A 21,160-nucleotide genomic window follows, 5' to 3' on the forward strand; every position below is an offset into this window, starting at 1 on the left:
TATGTTGATTTGACCTATTGCTTATGATCTTCTGAAGTAAACTTACACTATGCTAAGAACCATCTTTTCCCTCTTAGCCTACCTATATATTCAGATTCACTTGAGCAGGGAACAAAAGAGCAAAATCCAATACAAGCTTTTGCAAGATGGCAAAGAAATTTAAAGAACTAGTTCTCCTAAACTCCACCAAAGATCATCAAAGCAGTCCTCCAAAAGTATTGAATAGCCCAGATATTAGATACTACACACACACACACCCACCCTCTTAAATCCACATGAAAAAGAAGCCTATCTGGCTATACCGCTAAAATTCTTTTTGTGGACAGTTCAAAACACAAAGCCAGACCAACATATGGGTTTAAACTACCCTAGCTGTTTGAGCTTCTTACTCCTAAGGCAAACAGATTTTTTTTCAGGTAGTCTTAAGTTGTTGGCTTCTTTGAATAGCTCAGTTTTTAAATTTATTTTGTTCTAATTCCCCAATTCAGGAAAGCATCCCTATTCTGGGAAGCATTTAAACGTGTGCTTAACTTTAATTGCTTATGCACCAATAAAGTCAAAGGCACTTAAAGGTCAGCATGAGCTTAGATGCAAACCTGAATAGGAATGGACTAAAGCTAAACATGGTTTCAGAGCTTTCCTGAATCGGGGCCCTAGTGAGCACTAGGAATCATTTATGTCCCTCGGCCTTTGAGTCTTCATCTAGAAAAAAATCTTTGGTGTGTATGTGTTTTTCAAGACGTAGGTCCTATCAACCGGGTTATCAACACAATCAACAGAGGAACAGAGAGTAGAAATCGGAGGGAATTTTGTTTTTGTTTATTTGTCAGGTCTAGGCACATTTTCTGTCTAACCAGAAGGAGAAATGCTGATATTATTAGCCATACCTGCAATGTTACAGTTAATTTTTGGTTTGGCTCCTCTAAATTTACTAAGGTGGAGCTCGGGTTTCATGCTTTGCTGCAAACCTAGCTGAGATTTATATGTATGGAGACCTGAAGTAAGAAGGTAAGAATGCCAGTTCCAACAGTAGTCTGCGTTCAGCCTCTGATACAAATGTGAAGCAGGTCTTGTGATTACAATTTTGAGAATTTTGCAAGTGTAGGTTTAAGTATCAAAGGTCTCATTGGTATCATTTTCCATTCTTGTCACAATCATTAACACGAAATCAATTTATGGTGTGACATTTTCAGTTCTCATTATGATCTTTGCTACATGAGGGTAATTTAATCCCGCCATAAATTCTCTGAAAGGCAGCAGCATAATATGCACTAAATATATTATACATTCTGTAATATGACCTGTTCACAGTTCGACTGTCTGGTCACTCGTGTTCTTTTACTGCCTTGGCAATTGGAGAGAAAGAGGTGGAATGGCACCTAATCAAAATACTGAATCTTTAAAAGTTAACTTAGTACTGCAAGTGACTCTCTTTTACAGGCTAATATGTACAGTGTATTCATATGAAGCCCTGAAACCAGTCGTTTTGTTAAATAATACACAAAACTCATCCACATCCACCCTTATCACCCCCTACAACAAAAATCGCAGGCATCTCCCTGTTACCTTTAGCTGCTTTCTCAGAGTGGCCTTCTCCTTGTCCATACTCTCCCCAGAATGCTCTGTGCCAGACACTAGCTGACATCACAAAGCATCTCTGCCCCACAGAAAGGGAACAACAGGACCAAAGGAGCATCTCCAAGTCATCCTGCTGCAGAATGGGGGTAGACAGGTACGTTGCTCAATGCTCACAAGGGAGTAGCTCATGAAAATATCACCTGAGCTTAAGAATTTATTTTCACGGTGAGAAAGAAAACAATCAACTTGCACGAACAACTGATCCAGTGACCTTGCTCATATTCAGGCTTATCCTGGAAATGGATCAGCAACTAAGTGAGACCTGAATTTAATTACCAAGATTTTTAACAAAAAATACATTTAATAACCCCTAGAGACTTCCTCTCCATAAAATGCTGTATCTACAGGGTGCAACATACATGAAAGTGTACATACATTCCTTTTTTTTTCCTTAAAAAATGTGAAAACGTGATCTAGCACAATCCACAAGCTTGTGACACACAAGTTTGAGATTAAAAGAGAAACACAGGGTCATGCACAAATCCTGCAATTTGTTAATAGGATGCGTGATCTTACCTTCCACACAACATTTTTATAAAGTTTAGCGTCTGCCTTTGGGGGCACATACAGCACATTATGAATCTTTCTCATTTGCAAAGGTAGCCATTTACTGAATCCTAAGGGGGTCACCCTTTCTGAAAATCTGAGAGAGCTGAATGACTTTAACCTCATGTTCTTTCAGAGGTTTTACTTTTGAATAAAAATTGCAAAGCTTTTGATATGTCCCCCACAGTATTCTTGCCAGCAAGTTAAAGAAGTATGGGCTGGATGAATGGACTATAAGGTGGAAAGAAAGCTGGCTAGATCATCGGGCTCAACAGGTAGTGATCAACGGCAACCGGAATCAAGTGGAATATCCCAAGGGTCGGTCCTGGGGCCGGTTTTGTTCAACCTCTTTATTAATGATCTGGATGATGGGATGGATTGCACCCTCAGCAAGTTCAAAGATAACACTAATCTGAGGGTAAAGGTAGATACACTGGAGGGTAGGGATATTGTCTGCAGTGACCTAGACAAATTGGAGGATTGGGCCAAAAGAAATCTGATGAGGTTCAACAAGAACAAACGCAGAGTCCTGCACTTAGGACGGAAGAATCCCATGCACCGCTACAGGCTGGGGACTGATTGGCTAAGCGGCAATTCTGCAGAAAAGGAGATGAGAAGCCGGATATGACTCAGCAGTGTGGCCTTGTTGCTAAGAAGGCTAATGGCATATTGGGTTGCATTAATAGGAGCATTGCCAGCAGATCGAGAGAAGTGATTATTCCCCTCTATTTGGCACTGATGAGGACACATCTGGAGTATTGCGTCCAGTTTTGGACCCCCAACAACAGAAAGGATAGAGATGAATACTCTGGGTTAGATCTTCAGCTGGTGTAAATGAACATAACTCCACAACTGGCCCTCTGACACCACTGAGAATGCCAGAGGGAACTACAACTACTTTCAGAATCCCATTGACAACAGATAACCCAGTACATCCTATTTTTAATGTCTTTTGTTTTATTTCATGGAACTTTCATTACATCGTAGGCATCTACCACACCTTTGGGTATGGTACAAACCATTAATAATGACAAAAACCATCATAAAGGTTGGTCCTGAGAGGCTTTTACATGGGAGTAGCCTCACTGCCTTCAGTGAGGCTAGGTGCATGAGTATAGGTTGAAGGACTGGGTCTGCAATCTGAACCAAATAATTATAATCGTTATAAAATAAAGAGAGAGGGTGGGTGAGGTAATACCTTTTATTGGACCAACTTCTATTGGAGAGAGAGAGAAAGCTTTCAAGCTTACTGTGAGTTGGTCCAATAAAAGTATGATGGGGTGAACTAGGCCCTGCTGAAGGCCTCAGGGTCCGGCCACACTCATCCCAGGAAAGGAGCACTGGAGTTAAGTCTTCCAAGCATCTTAGAGAGATTGCATAGGAAGCAGCCAATCAGGGGGAAGGCTGCAAGGGGTTAGCCAATAAGAGGGCTGCAGGCTAATATAAAAGGAGCTGCAGTGCAGACCAGAGTCAGTTCCTTGCTGTAGCCAAAGGAGTGCAGATGGTGCTCCTGGCTGGCCAAAGGGAACTGTAGCACCACAGGCAGCTCAGTGCTGGCAGGGACTAGGGAGTGAGGAAGAGCTGCTGGCTGGCTGCTGGGCCTGAACACAGAAGTGCCTTGAGGTAAGAGTGAAGCATTGGTGAAGGCTGGGCCACAGGGAATCAAAGGCAGTTTCGTTAAAGGGACATGACGGCATGTAGCTGCTATTCTTAGGGTCCCTGGGCTGGGACCCAGAGCAGTGGGCAGACCCGAGTCCCCCCATAGGAAACTGGGGAAGTGGCCTACAATCGGACAGTGATAAGCCCCCAGGAAGGGGATTTGAACTACTTAGTGGCCCAGTTGAGGAGCGGGGAGCCAGAAGGGCCCAGAGAGGATGAAACCATTGCCTTCAGGAGGAAGCCCTGGGGGTACGGCCCAATACCAGGGCAGGGACTATTTAAAGACTGCAAACATACCCAACCAGAAGGGGTGCTCCATGGTGGGCGCCATGCTGTTACAAAAATATATTAATGCACCCACCTTGTCTCTCTAATATCCTGGGGCCAACATGGCTACAACAACATTGCATACATAAAATAAAGAGGCCATTAATGTAAATGCAAGAAGAGAGCCGATATTAAAAAACACCAGACCAAACTGACTATAAAACATACATAGAAAAAGAGACCTCCAAGCCATCATGTTTTAAAAAAGATAAAAACACAGATAACTGTTGTTATATTTCTGTATGATAATATGGGGTTATGAGAATTTATTGCTACAGGCAGTAAAAAAATAACCAATAGTTTAGTGATGATAAATCACCTCAATTCTCTCATCTAGTTAAAATACAACAATATTATGGGGCTGATTTTCTTCTCACAGTGCTTTTGCAAACAGTGTTACTTCCTTGACTTGATTTACACAGATGCAAGAAGAGAATCAGGTTCTCTATGAGAGAGTCTCTTATTTGTGGATTACCTAACATTGCAAAAACAAACCCTGCAACATCCGAATGAGAACAGACTGCCCAGCAACAGAAAATGTAATGACCACATACCACTGAAATACCACAGAAACCCAGGAACCGCTTGCCTTGATAAAAAAAACAACAACCCCAAAACACTAAAAAGGCAAAAGCCATGCAACAACAGAACAGTTTAACTATGGATGGCACCACATAGTACATCGAAGACCTTGACACTGTACTCGGTTTCTTTTTTTAAATGAGAGAGAAAAAATGTATTTATTCTTTTCAATGAAAAGTGAAACATTGCTGGAAAGAAAAAAAGAGGAGATGCTTTCAATAATACTTGGCACTTACTGTACACAGTATGTTACACATTCAAAGCACTGCAGTGCAAGCATTAATTGCTTTTCATAATATGGTCAGAGCATGGTCCCCAACCATGCCACTGGCTGTCAGTAGGAGGCGGTCATGTGGAATAAATAAATAAATGGTTACAAATTCAAAAAGCAGTGTAGAGAATACGGATGGCACAAAAGTCCCTTAGGCAAGGTAACCAGCTGAAAAAGAAACGGATATGAACAGATGCTGTGCAAGGGCCGTCAGGGCAGTTTAAAAGAAACTTCTTTATGCAGAGGAGAGTAATTAATGTTTTGGGAGGAAGCACAGTTCAGTGATTAAAGCACAGGACTGGGCGTCAAAAGCTCTGGGCTCAATTCCATGTTCATCCCAAGGCTTACTGTGTGATATTGGGCAAATTATCTAACTGCTCTGTGCCTCAGCTTACCCATCCATCAAAATGGAAATAATACTTTTCAGAGGTCGCATGAGGCTTAAATTATTAATATTTGCAAAGTTCATTGAGAATCTCAGAATAAAAGTGTAAAATATTAGTATTTCTAATAAAAAAGTATAGACAAGGAGGAGCTGCAGCACGACTATACTCAAACAAATTAGACAATATGCTTCAAAAACAGATATTACAAGGAACAAATGCTAAAGAAAAACTGAAATTGTTAAGGACCTTCTGTGGCTATCCCACAAGGCCTCCTTCCCACTTAATATCTTCATGCAAAATGAGTCATTTTGCATAGATTTGCATGTTGCTAACACAAGAAGGGACATAATTAACACCACAAATTACACTGCACTTAGATTTCATTTATTGCTCTGAATTAGCTGATGAACAAGTATCTTGGCTCCTTATCTCTCTGTGTAGACATTTACACCAGGCTAATCGCTATAGTATTGAAACAATTCTCTTCATCTAATGCCTAGGAACCGTATCTCAAAACAGTTATTGAGAAAGAATGGAATCTAAATATAATGTCTCAGGTGAGCCCTTTGGAGGAGGGGGAGAGATAACTGGCAGAATACAGAGGCAGAGCAGTGTTATGCCTTCTTAAAATGATGATTTCCTAAAAAACATTTAATATTTAAACTGACCCACACTAAGGCATGAGGGCTGAGATTTTAATGGGTATTAGGCACCTAGCTCCCTTAGGCTCTTTTCCGTAATTCTCAGTCTTAACTCAGGATTCTGGACCCTTTGTAGCCTGGCTAACAACCTAGTCATCAGACCATCTGGCTGGTTTGCTCTCTCCTGGCTACTTTGTCACCTTCTTATTCATCATGACCTACAGCTGAGGACATTTTACATACCGCAGACTCATAGAAAAGCCTTGCATCATCTTGTTAAAGGCCAGCATGCTTGGCTTGCAACATACACTTGTCTCCTCAGGGAAATAAACATGTTTAAAGAAGCTCTGGATTTGCAAAATGACAACAAATATAACAGCCAGTTTTCTAAGTGCCAGAGAAATGACTAGAATGAGGGGTTTAATTTTTCACATGCCCTTGTACAAACTCATCTATCTCTTTATTGCCCGCATGTTCTCCAGGGAAGCCAATTTCTCTTTCAAGCAGCCGTGACTTTAGTAAGTCAAAGCATCCAATTGCTTGAGGAGGCTTTACTTCACCTTTCATCATTGAAATCCCGCTGTGGAATGCTGGCTGTTTTCAAGGGAGCGCGGAGGTGAAGGACGAAAACAAATGACAATTATTCCAAAACGGGAAGAACTTGAAGACTGGCATTCTCGTACAATGAGAATTAGGGGAAGAAAACAGAGTCTTCAATATGTTGCTAAACAAAACACTATGTCCCTGAGGAGGACACTGAATTATGTGCTGGAATCATTTGCTATGCTAGAAAATACAATCGCTTTATATATGGAAGACTGCAATATTTTGTACAACTCTTCATTAGGAAGTAAGTAGATTGTGATGATGACTGGAGATTGTATTCACAATCTATACTGGTATGATACTTAACAATACTCCAGTATTTCGTGATTAATAAAAACTCTACTGCTATTCTTCCACTTACCATGTTTGTAAAATTAACTTCTGAACAAACCCCTTGACCAGCTAGTTGTAAATAAGACCGCTCCTTCTGACTTCTTTCCAAGCCAGGTTCATGCAGCATCTCTTTTACTGACTATCATTGTGTCTGAAATAAAACCCATTTAACTTGTGTTTGTGCTTTGCAGGCCTGATCAGTTGGAATACAGGAATGTGAGATTCATCCACACCTTTCCATAGATATACTGGCTTCACTATTAGCCAGCTGAGAGCCATGCAATACTTATTTTAACTCATGTGAGGTAGGGCACTAGAAACAGTACTGAATAAATATGAGGCAACCTCCCTCTTAAACACCTTCATCCATAAGCTATATCTATATCTATATGTATCACATGTTCGTCCATATCTAACTCTCCTGGCCATTTTTTGTAAAAAAACAAAAAAAAACCAACCAAAAAAACCCCCACAGTTTTTTGGGCATAGAAGGATGCTTTTACATCTTTGCCTTAATATGTAGATATTTGAAGACATCATTAGACTCTGCTACATTCTTTGATAAAAAATAACCCCAACTTTCAAAATCTGCTCTAGTAGCTTTGTTGTGATATAAGAAATGAATAATATCTCTGAACAGTATAAATTCACTCAGGAAAGATCTGCAATAGCTACTCCATGACTTCCCTGGTTCTTAGAGAATGGAACAATTCCAAGTTTAAAAATGAGATATTTTAATTTTCCTAGGCCAATAGGAGGAGTTTATACATCTCAAAACCTTCATTTTTAACAGCTGTATTCCCTAATATGAATTGACCTCCCTAAATTTCATCGGGTTCTCAATTTCTTTTTGAATGCAAAGACCAAATCTATCTCTGAGAAGTTTACTATATTGTTTTCACTGGCATCTTCTTAATTAGCAAAAACAACGCATGAGTGAGTAGAATTTTGCAAGGTTGCCTTTGCAACATACTGAGGCAGAATCAAATCAATGTCAAAGATAGACATGAGTTCACACTTTCCAAATCTCTCACAAGCAAAAGCTGGCTTTCGCTTCTTTAAACACCTCACTTATTTTATATCCACCTACTAGCTGAATAACTGAGAATTTAAAAAATGATGTGCAAATTATACTCCTTTTTCTATTAATACATGCTAAACACCTGCTTTTAAATCCATAGTTATATAACCATTTAAATTTTCATAACACACAAATATCTCCCTTTAATGGGCCATAGTATAGCATTCTTAGCAGTTAATATGCTATATTGTGCATTTGCCACAGCTACCCAACAAAAAACATTTCAGATGTATGAAATGTGCAGTTCACAGCGGCGGCTCCAGGCACCAACACTCCAAGTGCATGCCTGAGACAGCAAGCCACGGGGGGGCGCCCTACTGGTCACCGTGAGGGTGGCATTAGGCTACCTTCGGTGGCACACCTGCTGGAGGTCCGCCTGTCCCGCGGAGTCGGTGGCAATTTGGTGGCGGATACGCTGAAGCCACAGGACCAGGGACCTCCGGCCTGAAGGTAGCTTGCCTGCCATGCTTGGGACGGCAAAAAAGCTAGAGCTGCCCCTGGCAGTTCAGTTTGATTTTTGAAACCACTACAAAATTAAGAGCCAAATCTGGCTTATTTTACTCAAACTCATTGTACCACTACATTTATTAAATTAATTGACTTCAGTGGAACTACTTGTGAGTGATGCAAACAAGGTTTAGCTCTAAATGTCTGTTGCTTTTTGGACTAATATGCTTGCTACAGGCAGGGCCAATCGGGGAGGGGGCGGGCAGGAGGGCCATTTGTCCTCGGTCTCAAGCTCAAAGGGGGCCTCACATTTAGACACTTGTTAATTTTTTGGCATTTGATAAGTTTTGCAACTTGGTTTTATGCACATCCCTATCGGACCAAAATGTGACACACACACTCAGCTTAGAGCCGCAAATTTAAGCAAATAAGAGATGTGATTTGGTAAAAGACATACTTTTTTTGTTAACTGATATAGATTTTGTCATATTAAAGAGTTAAAAATGTTCATAAATATTAATAAAAATATATCGGTTCTGATGCCACAAGATTAGACCATGATGAATGTGTCCTCTCAGATCAGCTGATTATATAAACAAACCATTAATAGTGGCAGGTGCTGGATCAAGTGCGTGTTGAAAGGTAGAGAATTGTTACATTTTAGTGTCTTTATAGTTTTACGTCAAGTTGACTAAGGAATTATTAATGTGTGAGAATTCCTCATTATCATCTACTTTCTGCAGCTGAATAATTTCAGCAACAGTACAAGAAATCTCAAAAGATCTCAGTGATGAGATCATCTTCCTCAAATGAATATATTCCACGAACTTTAAATTGGATTGCAAGCCAAAGGAATTGCTTCAAGAAATACTCGAACTTGGACTCTCTGGGTGTTTCCTAATATCACAATTGCATTGTGTATTTTTGTCAGTTTGCCTGCATCAGTGGCTTCCGGTGAACGGACCTTCAGCATGTGGAAGCAGGTAAAGAACTATCACCATTCAACTATGGGACAAGAGTGTTTGAAAGGGCTCGCCATGCTAAATATCAAGAGTGACATTGCATAAAAGCTAGATTTTCTCCTCAATAATTAGTGCATTTGCATAGAAAAAGGCTAGAAAAAACATTTGTTAAGTAAAAAATATTCAAATGATGTCTCACTCTTTTTTTGGTGCCTTATTTTGTTTTCATGTGTCATCATTTTTTATTTTTTATTATGGCTATGGGGCCTCAAAAGCTGGAAGTGGCCCGGGTTTATCTGGACCTCTGAGAGGGCCTGGTTACAGGGCACAGAATTTATGTATAACTTTATGACTGTTGAATACACAAAAGTTTTTTTTTTAAAGAAATGTGAAATATTATAAATCTTTAAGCTAATAGATCCCTATTTTTGCATCTTGCTTTGCATTGTGTTCACTGAAATGCAAATAGAAGAGATCACACTTTCACGTCCCTCTTTCCCACTAAAATGTATTTTAATTATGCATTTCCTCCTGCAGCTCAGTGTTCTCTAATGTAGCTACTGTACATTCAGTAAAGCAGTTACCATATGTCTTTAGTCCTAATCCAGTCCAAAGAACCAAAACACTTTTAAAAATATGTTCAGTATAAAAACAAATTCTGCTTTAAAAAACCTTGTAGAAATATTGTTTTTGATCAAGAAAAGGATGTCATTTTTTCTCGTCAATGTAATACATATTACACAAAATAGGAAATAGGTTGTATTGTAGGGTCTCATTTAACAATGACTCGTATTTAAAGGCAATTTATTAATATTAAATTAAATTAATTTTAAAATTCCAAAATGATATTGTAAAAAATTCAAAATGAAGGGGAAGTTCCAGGCATATTTCATCTCCCAGTTCAGAGTTTTCTGTTCCTGGCACTTCCCCCATTCTAGTCTATGCCTCTAAGGTAACTACCTCTCCACTATCGCCCACTCTTACACTTCCAAGAGTTATTTCTCCCCCAGACTTTCCAGCTCATCAGGCCAAGAAGAAAGACATTCTTACCTTTTATTTTTATTCAAGCCTGTATCAGCCCAACATTGAACAGGCTCAGCAGGACAAACACAATGGACCTGATCCAAAGCAAAATTAAGTCAATGGGTGTCTTTTTATTGACTTCAGTGGGCTTTGGATCAGGCCCAATGACACCTGTGAGTAAGGGCGAAAAAAAGCTACACTAATACTGCAACCACTGTGACCACCTGTTTCTAATGTTACCTTGATCTCTCATCCACTTCCTCCCCCAGTTGTCTGTCTGTTCACTTGTTGCATATTTTCTAGATTCTAGGTTCCTAAATACAGGGACAGGGACTGTACTATCTGTTTGTACTGCATGGTATCCTTCAATATAATGCAGAATAGTGGAGTATAATGGGGCCTAATCCTCATTTGGGGTTCTTATGCTGTACTGCAACAGACATGATAAATAAGAATAAGAATTCCACATACAATCCTCTATTACAGAGGGATCAAGTTGCTTCAGCATAGCGTGGTAAGCATTGGGAAGAAGAAAAGCGTCAGAGAGCCATCGCCAGAGGCAGGAGAAGAGAAACACAACTAGGCCTCAATCCCCAGCACTTACACACATGCACAATTTTGCTTACGGGTTCCACTGAAGTCAAAAGTACGTAAGGTTTGTTTTACACGCAAAGCTTTTCACACTTCTTTAGTGGACAGACACCTCATGATTATTTTCCTCTGTATGGGGATGACTGGGAGTGGGAGCAGCTCTCTTACATTCACTAACATTCATCTTCAACATGCTTGTTCAGAAATAGCTTGGTATGAGAGGGAGAGCATATATGAACACTCATTTTCATCAGCCTACGTCCGTCAATTCTGGAGGTCTGTAATGTATAGCGGCAATCATGAGCCCCAGTCTTCCACCCATGCAACATCAACCACATCACTCAAATAGATTTTCAAATGTTTAAAAAGTGAGGAGATGCAGTGGTCCCCAGAATCTATACACATTTAAAAAGACAGAAAAATCTCAATGTTTTCTCCCTTCAATATATAAAAGACATTTTCTGAACACAGTAGAACACTTTTCTGGCAGTGTAACTGCAACTCAGATCCTTTGTGTTATATGGCCTTCATGATTCATGCAAAAATATGCATCTTTTGTGTGTAGGTATATCCCTACTACCACATACCATATTGTGCCACGATACCATCAATATTTGTATCAGACTACACAGCATCAGTATGTTGCATTTGCACACTGGCTGTACATAGGGACAATCACCATGCACAAGGCTATATTAATCAATAATTTACAGACGCAGAAAAACTGAATTCGTTTTCTCATTTCACACTAAAAAGATGCTGACTCATTATAAATTCACACATGCTGTGAAGGAGAGCTTTTATCTGGCAAACTGCTTTGTGGCTGTCTCACCTAAAAAACACAGGAGACTGCAGCTCTTAGCAGATCAGATTCCTTCTACTTTTTGTAAGTACCATACACATCCAACAATATTTGTAGCCCTTGTAGAACTGAAAGCCTAAATTTGAACTTCAAATCATGGAAGATCAATGAGGCATTTGTAACATGCAATTTGCTGAATGAAAAGACTAGTACATGATTTACTTTTGCCCAGTTTTCATTTTTGCTGTTGATAGGAATTGCTTGATGAGTGCAGGCGAGCTGTTATAGGCAATAATTATAATATAGACAAGAGAGAAGTTGCCTATGCCTGATATCTCCTAGGCCTCATCTACTGCTATACACAAATTGAAAAAATAGTATAGAAAGACAGATACAATTATCTTTGGATAAGGAAGATGGAACTAAGGCCCTAATTTACTAAATCCTCAAGCAACTACATTGTATAAATGGTATGTTTATAAATTAGGCCTAAATGATATTCCCAAAACATTCCTTTCTAATGATTAACCACTAAATTCTGTCCACATTTGTTGCAACTATATATTGTAACAAATTGCAGTTGCTGGTTTCAACATCTCTGAAAATCAGACCCCATACCTACAATGGACTAAACACAAATCCTGCATCTGCACATCCCAGAATTTGGATCCAAAATTTTTGCCTTGAACTCCATTGCTAATATTTATGCGTAAGCAGAGTCTGAATGAGCTCTCCCCTGACATTTACTGAGGAGTGACGGGCGGGGGGGAAGACTTCATGAATGGACCTTGTTTGCATAGACACACCCACTATGCCTAAGTGTGCAGCATGATGTGGCTGCTTTGCCCAAATGATAACTTCTGGTTGGTGTTGGAATGCAAGGCACTTTTTGTCATTCGGTGCAGGGGTAATAAAGTGTTGTTACCCTTGTTTTCCTAGTAAAGGACAACAGAACTGTGCTTGGCATGCCCTGATTGAGAGCAGTCACCCTCACCTGAACTGCACTCACTAAGCAGGAGGTAGGGGTACTACAGGCCAGTGGAGATAAAAGAGGGTGGGTACAGGTATTTGTGTCTGGTCATGTGGGCTCTGTCCAAAGAGACCTAGACCCCATTTGACCCTTCCCCATTCCACTATTCAATGATAGGACTCAATTGAGTCTTTTGTTGTGGATTACTAGGGATGAAATCACTGATAACGAGGTCTAAGCATTAGACCTGCTATGGGATAGTATCACTGGTAAAAGACAGTGCCCTGCCTGCACTAGCAGTGAGGATCCCCCATTAACTGCTGAAATCACTGAGAGCTGCATTAAGTGGTAGAACCTCAAGACCTCTTCAGAAGTTGCAGCAGTGGAGTGAGTGACTGCAGAGCACCAGATGAGGCATTGCTCGGTGCCTCACTCCTCCCTTCTCCCGAGCGTGGGAGGTGAACTCACGCAGATGCATCTCTGAACTCTGGGTTTCGCTGAACAAGGACAACAACTGAGTGGGGTGCAGTGGTGGGAGAGGGGAGTGGCAGGTTAAGGGACACTTCTTTGTTGGATTTCCACACAAAACAGGGAGACTCAATTAATTGGCATTAAATGCATGAAAGAAAATAGAAAGGAATTAACCATCTGAAATCAATGAATTGGGGCCAAATTTTGTGTTCAGTTACACCAGTGTAAACCTGGAGTAACTTCACAAAAGTCACTGGAGAAGAAATTTCACCAGATTTATAATGGTGGAACTAGGAGCAGAATTTGGTCCTTAAAATCCTTCAAAGGAAAAAAAATGGAAAAGAAAATGGTATATTCCTGTTGTATTTTATTGAAAGAGGTTTGAATTGTTTAGCTCACTGGAAAAACATTAGCTTATCTCATAGGTGGATTCTACAGATTTAACAAAAAAAAAATTCTGGTATTAAATTGTGATGAAATACACAAAAGTCTACAGAAATCAATACCCGGGAGAAAGAAAAGTATCTGAAATCAGACTTATTGATTTGATTTTTCTCATTACAAGAGAGATTTTACAGTTCTAATTGTCATTATCAGTGCACAACACCTGCTGATTATAGCTGATGCTTCCATTAACACACTGTGCTACTTCAGTAGCTTTCTGTTGGTAATCCAACATCAAATTTCTTCATGTCTGAAAATTATTGTAATTTACTGGTGCTAAGTGTTGAGTATGTCTATCATCTTCTAATCTTTTCTTTATAGGGAAAAAAACCCAAAATAACCCAACCCCCAGGGCTGGCTCCAGGTTTTTTGCCACCCCAAGCAAAAAAAAAAAAAGAAAAAAGAAAAAAAGGCAGGAGTGCCGCCCCTTGAAAAGGGCCGCTCCAAGCACATGCTTGGAATGCTGGTGCCTAGAGCCACCCCTGCCAACCCCTTCTCCCCACTCCTCTAAAAAAAAAACAAACCAATAACCATTTTAGCATTTTGCTTAATGAGTGTTTATGAAGCTCTGATAACTATTTAGGTAAATGTTTACCATTGAAGTAAACTTTCATTATGTTATGTTGATTCATATTCCCAAGGGATAGCTGTGTCATGCGTACACTAAAGCAGGGTGTTATTTGCAATTTCAATAACACAGCATGAAGGGCCGGTGCAAGGATGTTTCGCGTCCTAGGCGAAACTTCCACCTTGCGCCCCCCCCACACCCCTGCCCCGCGGCAGCCCCTCACCTCCCACCCTCTGCCCTGAGGCACACCCCCTGCCCCAGCTCACCCCTGCTCCGCGCACGAGCATGAGCACCCCGAGCATGCTGTCGCTGCTTCACTTCTCCCGCCTCCCAGGCTTGCAGCGCCTAAGCTGATTGGCACCGCAAGCCTGGGAGGCAGGAGAAGTGAAGCAGCCACAGTGTGCTCGGGGAGGAGGCAGGGCAGGGGTGAGCTGGGGGGGGGAGTTCCCCTGCGTGCTGCCCCCCCTTACTTGCTGCAGGCGCCCTCCCCGCGCTCCCCTGCCCCAGCTCCCTCTGCCTAAATGCTGGCGGTGACCAGGGCGGCCGAAGATCCGGCTGCCGTGGTCGCTGCCGAAGAAAATGGCGCCCCCCAAATCCTTGTGCCCTAGGTGACCGCCTAGGTCGCCTAAATGGTTGCACCGGCCCGGACAGCATGACATTTGAGAAAAAGGACGAAGCCACCATGCCTGCCCGTTGCTGTACAATGTCAGGAAAGTCACTGCAACCATATCAACTACTAATTGACACCAGATTGTTTCCCCGGGTAATAAAAATAACCAGCGGCGGGAAACAACAGTTGTGTCTGTGTCAACTCATAGAGTTTCCTCCTAACTGTGGTGTTAGAGTCAGGTTTAGCCAGAGCTATCATCTCTTAAGCTAGTGAAAGACCCGTGATCCATGCAGATCTCCAGATAACTATCAAGGCCAAACACCTCTGCACAGCTGCCTATGCCAGGGCTCACTCATGGCAACACATTTCCCTGAGGAGTATGGGTGGCAGGTATCATAGGCTGAGGGAGGCTGTGCCTCCCCAAACAGCCAGGTGTGGCCCTGCCCATGCTCCGCCCCCAGACCCCTCATGCTTCCTGCTCTGCGGCTCCCCTTGTGCCATGGCACCAGCTTGGACTGGGGCCCTGCCATCTGCCCTCCTGGCGCTCCAGGGCTGGGGGCACTAGCCTGGGGCGGGGGCCAGCAGCTGCAGTGGGGGAGGCTCTGGGCTCCGGCGGACAGAAGGGGAGGGCCTCAAGTGGAAGGGGCAGGGCTGAGGACTAGCTTCCCCAGCCAGCAGTTCATGTGCCGCCCAGGCCGAGGAGCCATGAGTTCCAGTGTAGTCTCTGCTAGTGGATAACCAAGAGGAAGGTTCATTGAGCCGATGGTGTTCACCCAGGAAACATTATCCTTCGTGGGTTAATGCCCTTGGCCTGATACCACAGAGAGTGGCTCTCCCTCCAGCCTCACAGAATGCAAGTCTAGTGATCTATCCTTATAATGATTTCCATGGGATTAGGGATGGGGAGTGAGGGAGTTAGGGGGAGAGGTGAGAAAGAGGAGGAGAATGCCTGCAAAGAAAAAAAAAATTAAAAAATACCAATTGCAGGCTCAATCTTGTCACCTGCCTTTCAATGGGGCTTGCGGTTTCAGTTTTCACCAGATAAATCAAAAGGCAAGACAACTCATTTAGGTGAGCTGGTTTAATAAGAAAGGGAAAAGGTGAAACCTTATTGATAGCTGAGTCTGCACCCATGACACAATGCAATGGAGATGTGTCAATATCTTAAATGGACACATGCTCCGTCACATCTCAATGATTGAGAAGAACAGGCAAAGGACAGGACACACACATACACACACACACACACACACACACACAAATTAAACATAGCTACAAGTTGAACTTGGTCATCACACAAGCATCACAGCACACGAATGAGAACACGGAGTTCTCTCCTACACGCAACCATCCTTTATACCATCGCTCTCCCTATGCAAATATGTATTTTTGTGATAGCCGAATCATAAGTGGGTCAAATTATTATTTTATTTCACTATTTGAGTTCTGAGCGATTTACTATAGGTGCTATAAAGACAACATGGAGCCTACCTGCCTCTGGGGGTTTATAATCTGAAGAAGCCACAATTCAGTTCAGAGACACAGGTTCAAATCCTAAGGGTGTTTTTACTCAGTCCTTCCATGGGAGTTTGCCTGAGTAAAGACTAAGGCCCCAAGATTGCCTATGGATTTTTCTGTTGCACGAGGTGTGAAAGAAGCCAAGCATTCTGGCTCCCTGAACGCATTGACCCTTCCCCACCAGAACTGAGGTGGACCTTGAGGAATCTGCAGGAGTTTCCTGTTTCCAGGAATTCCCTTGACTATGTCTGCACCCTGAAGGGAAGGGGGTGGAATCTTCGATTCAACAAGAAAGCAGCACAATCACTATTTTCCCCTGTCAGTTTTGAAACGGTAGGAGAAGAATTCAGAGGAGGCCAAGCCAGGACCTTCGTCCAACTTGGCCCATCCTTGCAGGTTGACTGAGCTAGAACTGGGAGGCTAAAGGGGCTTCCATGGGTCAGGGAAATATAGCACAGAGGCAGAACACCTCATCTCGGCATAAGTTTATTTATCGGAGGTATTTATATGGCCTCCAGTACCATAATTATTTCCCTTTTTCCAGATGGTGACCTGCCACTGTCACATTCTGGGATGCAATCCACACCAGTGAGAAATGGGGCTCTCACAACCGGGCGGCTCTAGGTATTTCCAGCCTGCAGGCCACAATCTGAGTATGTGTGTGCTAGACCAGGGGTCTCAAAGTCCCGGCCCACAGGCCATCTGCGGCCCAAGAACCTCCTCACTGCAGCCGGTGGAGGAGAGATGCAGGCAGACACACTGCCGGCACCACCCCCCGCAGCTCCCGTTGCCTGGGGGAGAGGGACAGATACTAGTCGCCGGGCAGCATCAGGAAACAGAACTGAAAAGTGCTGCAGGTGTTTGCAAACACTAAAAACTCCTCTGGCAGGAAGAATTGTTGTAAGTTGTATGGCAGTTTTATTATTTCATTATTGGGCTGCTGGGAGGAGGACTGGCACTGGCCCTAAGGCAAAGGGAGTTTGAGTTTCCCCCCTGTAGAGCTCCTGGTTCAGCAGTCTCTGAGCTCAGACAGCCAGCCTCCAGCTCCCTCCTCCACCCCCCCACCAGCCTTTTTTTTACTGCACAATCCCCCCACACACCTCCAGCCCCTTTTTTTCCCAAAACGTCCCTGTAGTCAAATCATCAATAGTTTGTTACTTAACTGGAGTTACCAAACAGTTCACAGTTTAAACAGAGCACTGACTGCTTAGATTAAAAATAAAACAAGTTTATTAATAAAAAAAAATAATTTTGAATGAATAGAGGTATATAGAGAGAAATTAAAAGTACAAACAAAAAAAAAAAAAGTGAAAAAAAATCTAAAAAAAAAAAAATTAATCTTTTTTTTTTTTGTTTGTTTGTTTGTTTTTTTGTTTTGTTTTTCCGAGTCTTCCAGCAAGAGGGTGAGCCCTTTCCTTGGTTCAAAATCTCTCTCAGAGCCTCAAAGGTGCTGGGTTCTTCTTCTCTAGGTGAAAGAGAGAAGAAGACTTATTGTATTTTTATTTTTTTTTTTTACTGAACCTTTTTGTGGATTGTTTTTTTTGTAACCTTCAAAAAAAAATAAATTTTAAGGAAACAGTAAGAGTGGTGTGCTGAGTGGTGTGTGAGGAGGCTCCTTGCTCTTCTCTTTCCTTGTTGTGTTTGCAGAAATTGTTGTGTTGTGTTTCTCCTCCTCTCCTCCTGCTCTCTGGGGGACTCTCTTTACTTTATCTATCTGTAAAACAACACAACACACATTCCTTTTTTTACTTTTTTTTTTTTTTACTTTGTCTAGGCAGGGCTGTCTGGTTTTGAACATGTGCTAATAGCATCATACAGGGGAATTTTGTAACTTTACCTATACTGTTGTTACATACATTTATATTTTGTACAAAGGTTATTACAGTGGTGCGAAGAGTGTGAATATAGGGGTGCTTTCGGTCACAGGAAATGATCTCTATGTCTACACTACCAGAGTAGTAGATTCTATTCTTAAAAAATTTGTGGAACTGATATATATTAAAGTCGAACGCGTGTGTATCACACTAAGGACAGTAATTCGACTTCCCGTCCGCGAACATCTCGAGGAACGGCCCCCGACACTATCCCATCGCCTGTAGAAGCGGCATGTCTGGGGGGGGGGGATCGGGAGCGCCCGCCGCGCTTTGGTCTTCTGGTAGCCTGTCTCAGCTCCTTGCTTCCGTCGGTCCATGCCTGGGGGCCCCTCTTATTCTGAGATTGCATGGACACCTCTGCTGGAGAGCTCTGCATCGTTGCAGTGCTGCTGGAGCTCACCACGATGTCCAAACAGGAAATTCAAGCATCCGAGGCTCGACTGACTGTCCAGAGCAAACACAGTAGTGCACTGTGGGATAGGTCCCGAGCTATTAGCGTCAAATGCCTATGGAAGAGCTGGCCTAAACATGTATACTCTGATCAGTGGGTCACTTGGCTGAATCCTATTCTGTCACACCAGTGTAAATCCACAGTAAATCAAGGGGCTTCTTTGCTGCCTTTACTCCCAATTTATACAGGAGTAAATGAGAGCAGCATTTGGCACCATAGATTTATATGCTGCATAAGATGGTTTCAAAATTATCGTACATTTGATCAAGATATTTATCGTGTCAATTTTGGAAAAGCACTGGCCTTGATCTTCTACTTAGCTTCCTCCAGCTCTGCTGATTAGCTAGAAATGATCTGGAGGGTAAGCACTGAACTCAGTTTTCTGGAAGAATTAGTTATTTCCCATTCCATTTACCAGAAAGGGAAATAATTTAACAGTTTCAACATAAGGCTTCGGACGATACTAGACTCCCTGGACACTAAGGATCGCAAGAACCAGTTTAGAGAGCTGGGGAAAGAGAAAAAGTGGAATGAAGAAGAAAGGAAGGAATGGGGACAGAGAAGAGAGCTGAGAGAGAAAGGGGAAAGGAGGGGAAAGGAAAATCCATGAAGGATAAATACCAGTAGGAGAGAGAAGGTGGAATAAGAAGAGGAGCAGTTCCCTGAACTGGTAGATGGAGGAAGAGCTTTCGTGGCAAACACTTAGCAGAGGTGGGGAGGGCATATACTGTATAGTGTCGCTCGACAGCATGAATTCTCAGCCTAAGGGTCATAAACAGATCCATGTGGTCATGAACACCCTCCCTTCCTTTACGCCTAGGTGGGAGGATCTGAAAACTCTAAAAGGGGGTCCTAAATCTGCAATCCCTTAGGCTAAAGAAGCAGTGGCACTGAGGGACTCTGAAGGGAGCCATTCCAGTCTTCCTTACTCAGGAGAATTGTTGCAGCAATTTAGAAGGGGCGGAGGGCTGGCATGTGGTGGCTTCAATCCTTGAAGCATTTAAGAGTACGAAATTATGTTCCGTATATACAACCATCCAGGCAATCCCCCAACAGGCTCAAATCGTAGCTCTAAATAGTGGAAGGAACCTGCTGATAACCTCGGCCTTACCCACACTTGGCATTGGTAAAAGGAGACGCTGCTGTTGCTGAATTTATATTAGAGCCATCACATGACAGAATCAAGATAAACAGATATGAGAGACTCAGGGATTGCTTTTAGAAAGATAAAAAGCCAGGCTAAGAAGGAACAGAAATTGTGATGTAAATTACATGTGAAGCTGACCTGATATGCCTAAATGGGTGCAATTTACATTCTAGGGGAGAATGGGAATAGCTGGCCTCCTCCTTTCTTACACTTCCTTACACGCTCCTGTTGGCTGTTTTTGCTGCTACAACTCCCTCGCCTCTGCTCTGTCAGTGATCAATTTACACCCACTTACTATCATGCAACTTCCATCCGTTCTGGATTTGGCCCACAGAGTTGGGTGACATCTTTACACAAGCGATATGCAATATTAGCAGCTATTAAAGAGGTGGACATAGGATGTGAGACGAGGACCAAGACCAAAGCCCCACTGGAAAAGAATACACAAGGGAAGATCCTCAGCTGGGGTAAACTGTCGCAGATCCATTGAAATCAATGGAGCTCTGACAATTTACACCAGGGGAGGATCTGTCTCAAAGCCTCAACAAAGGAGCTATTGGTGATGTAGAACATCCTTTTTGTTTCTTTTACAAGGCTAGAAGAGGAGTTCCTTAGACTGTTGATCATAATCATTACAATGGAGGCACCATGTGGAAAATCACTACAATGGAGGCACCTGTAGCAGGGTGCTTACTCTGCTCCTGCCCTGAAGGGGTTAAAAACAGCCCTGGGAGGGGGCTGTGGCTGGAGAAAGCAGCTTTTAGGCTGGGCTGATTAGGGGGAAGTGGCTGCAGCTGGGGCCACACCCCAAACTGAGCAACAGGGCTTAATAGGGGGAGGGATAGTTTAGTGGTTTGAGCATTGGCCTGCTAAACCCAGGGTTGTGAGTTCAATCCTTGAAGGGGCCATTTGGGGAACTGGGGTAAAAATCTGGGGATTGGTTCTGCTTTGAGCAGGGGGTTGGACCCTAACATTCTATGATAAGAAGGCCAGGGGAGCCAGAAGCAAACAGAGTTTTTCTCTCTCTAGCTATAGAGGGAGAGGGGCCTGGCTGCAGGGGGCTAGACACAGGGTACCTGAGTGGAGCAGGGCTGGGGAAAGGCAGAGGAGCTGGGGAGCTCTAGCCTGGAAAGCCCCAGGCTGCGGCCTAGCATTGGGCTAATAGGTCCTGGGGGTTGCAGAGGGCAGCCCAGGGGTAGGCCAAGGCAGCAG

At 42.6% G+C, this 21,160-nt stretch overlaps 1 protein-coding gene across 2 annotated transcripts in view; it reads right to left on the reverse strand.

Moving 5' to 3' along the window:
• Positions 1-21,160, reverse strand: part of SPOCK1 (SPARC (osteonectin), cwcv and kazal like domains proteoglycan 1) — a 474,634-nt gene that overhangs the window by 54,664 nt on the left and 398,810 nt on the right. The gene's annotated exons all lie outside the window — the stretch shown is intronic.

The sequence above is a fragment of the Mauremys reevesii genome, linkage group 8 (genome assembly GCF_016161935.1).
Source record: "Mauremys reevesii isolate NIE-2019 linkage group 8, ASM1616193v1, whole genome shotgun sequence".
Classification (NCBI taxonomy): Eukaryota; Metazoa; Chordata; order Testudines; family Geoemydidae; genus Mauremys; species Mauremys reevesii.